We start from the raw sequence: 7150 nt of genomic DNA, 5'->3' as shown, positions 1-7150 counted from the left end.
TTTTCAAAGACCAATTCCGAACACGTGTGTCATCTTCGGACAGTATTCCAGCGACTACGCTCGCAACAGCTATTGGTCAAGCTTGAGAAATGTCTCTTCTACCAACCTTCTATTCCATACTTAGGATACATCCTCTCTCAAGAAGGAATCAGTATGGATCCCAGGAAGGTATCTGCCATCCTGGATTGGCCAGTTCCAGCATCCCAAAAAGACGTCCAACGGTTTTTGGGGTTAGCTAATTTTTATAGAAAATTTATCAATCACTTCTCACAGATAGTCCTTTCAATCACCGCCCTCCTGAAAAAGGATACCAAACCTTTCTTTTGGTCGGAATCGGCCAACCAAGCCTTTTTAGATCTGAAAGGAAGATTCTGCTCCGCTCCGATTCTGTCTCAACCGGATCAGGACCAGCCCTTCATAGTCGAGGCAGACGCTTCGGCCCACGCATTGGGAGCTGTTCTCCTTCAACTTAAGGATGGCACAGAGCATCCCGTAGCCTATCTCTCTAAAACCCTTTCAGCTAGCCAAAGGAATTACTCTGTGATAGAAAAAGAACTTTTGGCCCTCAAAGTCGCCTGTGAAGAATGGAGACACCTACTCCAAGGCGGTACCCATCCTTTCGTGTTACGCACGGACCATAAGAACCTAAAGGTACTCGGAAGTATGGAGTGTGTCAACTCCAGGCAGGCCCGGTGGGCGCATTTCTTTAGCCAGTATGATTTTGATATAACCTACATACCAGGCACTCAGAATTGCTTGGCCGATGCCCTATCCAGAAGACAGTCTTTCGAGCATCTCACCCCCCCAATCAGGAACCCTCTGTTTCCTCGAAACAGGATTGTGGGATTAGTTTCTTCCTTTCTGCAAGAAATCAAGATGGTAACCAGACCGGACTTAGTCACCTCAATACCTGGGAGTCTGCGCCCACAAATAGGTTGGTCGGAAGGACTTTTGCTAGTGGGACAGCGTTTGTATGTTCCCTCCGAAATCCTACAGCGGAAGGTACTGGATTGGGGCCATAACCATATGACAGCTGGCCATAGAGGAGTTAAAGGAACCACAGAGTTGATCTCTCGCTCATTCTTTTGGCCATCACTATCTCAGGATGTGAGAAGGCACTGTAGAACGTGTATGGTGTGCGCACAGAATAAGAATACCACCTGCAAACCCTATGGGTTATTGACTCAACCAGAATTACCCAACAAACCCTGGACTCAAATTTCTACAGACTTCATTGTAGACTTGCCAGTATCCCAGGGTTCGACTTGTCTCATGGTTACCATAGACACGTTTACTAAGATGGCACATTTTTCTGCATTACCAGGAATACCATCTGCCCCCCAGATGGCGGAAGTTTTTCTTAGGGACATATTCAGACTCCATGGTCTTCCCGATAAGATAATCTCTGATAGAGGCACTCAATACACATCTCGATTTTGGGGAGCCCTATGCCACCGACTAGGGATAGAAAGGGCCTTATCATCTGGCTTTCACCCCCAGACCAATGGCCAGACGGAGCGAATTAACGCCTCCCTCGAGCAGTACCTTAGGTGTTACATCAACAAGAATCAGGACAATTGGGTTAGCCTTCTGCCCACGGCAGAATTCGCCTACAACAACACAGTACATTCGGCTACGGGTCTTAGCCCTTTTTTCTGCTCCTATGGGGTTCACCCTCGTAGTATACTTCCTGTGTTTCCCTCACCTTCTAATATACCTACTATTGAATCTACCTTGGATCGCATAACTACCGCACATTCTACCGCTCAACGGAGTTTGGCTTCCACTAGGCATAGGTATAAGGTTTTTGCTGATCGGTCTCGCTTGCCTTGCCCTGATTGGAAGGAGGGTGATCGAGTTTGGTTATCAACCCGATTCCTGCCTAGATGGGTGCATTCGACCAAATTGACCCCCCGATTTGTAGGGCCCTATAAGATCATCAAGAAGATCAATCCTGTGGCCTATAAATTACAGCTTCCCAAATCCATGCACCGGGTACACCCGGTCTTTCACTCATCCCTCCTTCGGCCTGTTGATCCCCATATCTCAGTTAAGAAGGCTTTTGGATTGTCCAATAATGCCAAGAACCTGCCCGAAGAATATGAGGTATCAGCCATTTGTGATTCCAGATATCGCAAAGGCAGGTTGGAATACCTGGTTTCCTGGAGGAATTACCCTAGTTCAGAGGACTCCTGGGAGCCTAAATCCTATATTCGTGCTCCCAGAATGGTCAGGAGTTTTCACCGAGCTCATCCGGGTAAGCCCGGGGGAACCAGCCTTGGAGGGGGGCATACTGTCACGCCAGGCCGCCGTTGGCGGCTGTGGAGACGCTGGCGATGGGGCGGCCATTGAATTGGCCGTCACGCTGACGGCGTCCACATCCAGCGGTCTAGTTTTCTCCGCGCTTCCCCGGCGGAGCCTATTTAACGTCACCCAACCCGGAAGCCCGCGCGTTGCAACCTTCGCGTCAGGCTCCGGGTTGGTACGCTGCAGTTTTCCTTTCCGTGGCTTTCGCCACCGCATTCCCCTTGTTGCTTCTCTCCTCCCTCTCTTGTTCCTCCTTCCGTTCCTCGTCCTCTCCCTTTGTTTTTCTCCCTCATTGACTACTGGGATCCCCTTCTTATGCTCTCTCATTGTGTCGCGTTCCCTACTGGCTCCTTTCTCTGCTTGCCGTTCTGCCTTCCTAGGTAGACACTCCTGCCTCTGCCCTATTAAGCGGACCCCTCAAGCTTCGCTATCGACATACTCCTGATATGCCCTGCAGTCCAGACAAGAACCACTACTGACCTGCAAGAAGGGGTTTTTTGTGCCTTTTAGGCTTTTTCCCCTACACCGGTCTACCCCGGTTCGGGGGCCCTCTTTTTGCCCCGAGTTTGAGGGGCAGGGTGGCTTCCTCTCGGGGTAGGTCATATCATCATACCAGAGAACAGGAAGTCTGGAAAAGGAGATTCGGAGCTGAACCGGAAAAGATACCCCAAGGTGAGCAGGAAGGTATTGAAGATAGAGGGGGATCAGGGGTGAAGTTAGAAGAAAGTAGGAGTACAGCTGACACCATGGGCCAGCCGGGCAACAAAATCATGATGCGGACAGCTCATCAGATTATGCCCAGCCTGACATGGAAATCATGGTCTTGACAGCTCATCAGACCATGGCCCAGCCAGGCAACAAAATCATGCTGTGGACAGCTCATCAGATTATTGCCCAGCCTGACATGGAAATCATGGTCTAGCCAGCACATCAAAACATGAGCCAGCCTGCCAACAAAACCATGCTGCAGACAACTCATCATGGTCTATACTGACAAATTATGGTCCTGACTGCTCGTTAGATCACAAGCCAGCTTGACAATTAATTCATAGTGCAGTGGTCCAAACAGATCATGAGATAATTCTGCAGGATGACCATGAAATTGTAGTCCAGACTGTCCATGACATAATGGCCCAATCTGAAAATGAATGTGTGGTGCAGACTGGCCATGAGAACAAACAAACAGTTGCAACTGCACCAGCCTCTCATCAGCTGAAACAGAGCATGGGGTCAATGGGAGGAAACGGGCAAATCTGGTCATTGCCCTTCACACACGGGTCACAGATGGAGTGTGGAGCACAAAGTGACAGTGGTCTAAGTGGATCATTGAAAACTCACTGGTTGGGCCCTTAGATTAGTTCTTATACACAGCGACACTCTCACCTATTTTACCAGAACAAGAGTGAATATATCTGCCAAAAGAGCAAATACAGAGGACTGCTGAAACGCAGCGCCTGGCCCTGTGTTATCCATGCAGGGGTCTTATGTTAACATTAGAAACCCGATATCTTTAGGACACACCAGCAAGACGTGGATCAGGTCTTCACAAGTTTCATAGTCGCAAAACTACACAGAGTCCTCTGGCTATCCATTTTTAGTTTTGGCTACTTGTACTTACGTGTCACCTGTAAGTCGAAAGTAATGTGTGGAGTAAAGATGGGAGGAGGCTGATAGGATGTGATTGGGGGACACAGCTCATGGGTGTTGTTTGGTTATTTCTCCCTCAACCGGACCTGAACTCGAGCACGTGCTAGACAAGCTCCAACAGTAGCTTGTTCTCCGTTAGTGCTCTCTGATTGGCCAAGGAAGTTACACAGTTTCTTAAGGATGAATTGGGTCTTTTTTGGCAAAATAGCAGGGGATTTAAACCATTTTCGAGTCTTGGCGATGGACGCGATGCCACAAGTCCTGGTGGACTTGCCCTATACGTTGCTAGAATGGCCATTATAGGTTACATTGCAGTACATAACTGGAACATTGGCTTGCAGAATTCACACTTCAACAAGAAGTGTTACAGCAAAGATGTTTGTGGGGGAGTAACATTGATATGCGTTCCTATTTCCCAATTGAATAGTACTCAATTTGTTGATCGCCAAAGAATTCAAAGCGTGGCCTGAATGGGTGAACACAGATGTCAGCAGCGAGAATTTAAAAGGCTAAGCTATCTGAGCTGCTATGAGGCTAATGGATGCTTAATGTTTGCAGTAATACACATATTGAGTCTGTGTGTGCCGGAATTGTACTGGCTTCCTTCTTTTCCAAACACAAACAGACCCCTGAACAAAAGGGGTCATTTGCAGCAAACAATCACTATAATTAGGAAACCCTTTTACAAAATCAAAATGTGGCCCTTCGGAGCAAATGTCCATCGGGATGGGACAGCATCCTAGCCTGCAGTTCCCCATGCCTCCGCCTGGTGGTGATGGTGGGGGTCAGGGATGGACGTTGCACCATACTGAAGGTCTCTGGGAAATGCGGTGGCTCCCACAAGAACAAGCATTGTCAATTTCAAAGCCAATTGTATTAGCATTTCGTGGTTGTTTATCACATTTTGACAATTATAGGAATGAATGCAGCAAATACGTGGCTCTCGCATACTGAGTGTTAGGATCGGCACACTGAAATGAATGGTGATGCCTCCTGTGCGCCAGCGCCTAAAATAACAGGTGCGCCCGTGAGAAGTGGGGTGCCGCAGGTATCTCTCTGCCAGGCCCCCCTCTACTCACTGGCAGGCCCTTCCTCGATTCCTGTGCCGCCCTGGTCACCCAGCCTAGCCCCCCCAGCTCATCCAGAGGCAAAGTCAGCATACAGCCTCATCCAGGCAGCGCTGGCCAGGCGGGACTCTTGAGCACAGCACACTCCTTGGCCTCGTCAGCACGAGGTTCACAATTCAGTTCAACAATGTCAAAAACCTTCAGAGGCTAAGTCTCGTTCTTGCAAAAGTCTCTTGTGCTAGAACGCTGGCTGGTTCAAATAAAAACAGATAAACAAAAAGATTACTTCGGTACTCTCGTACCTTGGGAGATTGCTCTTCGCCCCTTGGATCTCCCTCCACCGGGCTCAGATCCTCTTGACAGTTTGAGCCTCCCTCCGTCGGGTTCACTACAGCCTTTCTGTTATACAATTCATGTATCCTTAACACAGTTCATGCATTTCTCAATTTTATAAGAAAGCAGGGTTTTCCCTCTCCTAGCTTTTTCTCGGCATCTCTCCGTCGGGTTCACATTTGCCACAATTTACAGTTCACAACTTTCTCAGAAATCTGGGTTCCCTTCCTCTAGCTTTCCTCTGGCTACAGGTCAGAGACTTCCGGATGTATAAGGGATTTGACCTTACCCTTATAGGAAAAACTATGACGCCTCACACCAGCCTTTCGTAGGGCTTCTGGTTCTTGTAGTTTCAAAGAATAGGTTCCGGTCAGAGTCTTTCGAATGAGCGCCCACGTGGCGCGGGACCACTCTGCACCTGGACCTTTACTGGGCTTTCTTTAAAGTTCAATCATATACACAAGTTCTTTGTCTTTCAGATTCCTAGCGTTCAAAAAATGTTTCCACTTGCAACCTTGGGCTCAACACAGTTTGGTTTACTATCATCTTCCTCCAACTCAACGGCTGTGCTGAACCCCTTTGCCTTCTTTATTCTCTGAAGTCAAGGGTAGTACCACGGTAGCCAGCTTGCCTCTCCGCCTGCGTTATCAAAGCGGGAGGCCCCCATGTACCATTGACAACTGCCACTTTGCACACCAGCTGTAGCTCCCGCTCTTATGCTTTCTCTTTCAGAGGCTTCATGGTTCTAAGTTGAAAAGGGCAGGGGCGATTCCCCCTTCATCGTCCTTCCAGGTCTGACAGCTTTTCTTCTCAGTTTGAACTGCCGGCTAGGTGTAGCTGTCTCCTTGTGCGTTCAGCCTTGCTCAAAGTGTGCTTTCGTGCTTCGCCTTCTATCCCTGCCTGACTTTGACTGACCCGTGTATTGGGATATGTCAGGTAAACGGCTCTGGTGGGAGTCCGTTGTCTGTTATCGTGTAAGCAAGAGCTTATGTGGGAAAAGGGGAGGGGGCAGAGCTTCTAAATAACCTACAGGGTAGGATGGGGAAAAGGTGTTACAGGGACCGGGATACCATGTCCCAACCCTCGGTGTCCCTCTTCCACTCCCCGAAGACCCCTCGCCCAGGTGATCCTCCCCACTGGTGCACCCCTAGGAACTGGATCCAATGGCAATGGCTGTGTCCTGGCCACCTAGACGACAGATCTCCGGGAACTAGCGGGTGAGACACCTTCAGGTTTCTCACAACCCCTGTTAAGAGATGGGGAAGGGGTGTGCAGAAGAAAATAGATATATACATCAGAGCATACAGCCTTGCTCAACTTCCTCTGCCTCCCTCTTAGTGTGCCCACACACCATTCCACCCATTACAATGACATCAAAATAAGGCAAGATCAAATACTTACTATGTGTGGTAGGGTCGCTGCTTTTTGTTGACAAAGCTCTAGTCAGGATTGAAATTCTTAGAGCAAGGTTGGTTTTCTGTAATGTCATTCTGACTTTGAATGGGTACTGTTACGAAGCAGCTCCCAGCCTTCTTAGGTTGACTTGCCAGGTTTATTAACACCTTCATAGACATCTTCACAGGCAGTCATTTAAGTTACTTTTAAATTACATATATAAGACAGAAACACTGGCGGCCCATCACCCAGGCAGGAGGCTAACCAACTGGCCTAGGCTAGAACCACCAGTCACACATTCCAACACTCGGACATCAACACTCCACATGACATCACAACATTCCTTCTGCAAAGCCTTCTCCATAGCCAAGCCATACACAACACATCTCCTCCCCTTACAT

Source organism: Ambystoma mexicanum, chromosome 12, assembly GCF_040938575.1.
Source record: "Ambystoma mexicanum isolate Mex_15411 chromosome 12, UKY_AmexF1_1, whole genome shotgun sequence".
Classification (NCBI taxonomy): domain Eukaryota; kingdom Metazoa; phylum Chordata; class Amphibia; order Caudata; family Ambystomatidae; genus Ambystoma; species Ambystoma mexicanum.
This window is presented reverse-complemented; position numbering follows the sequence as displayed.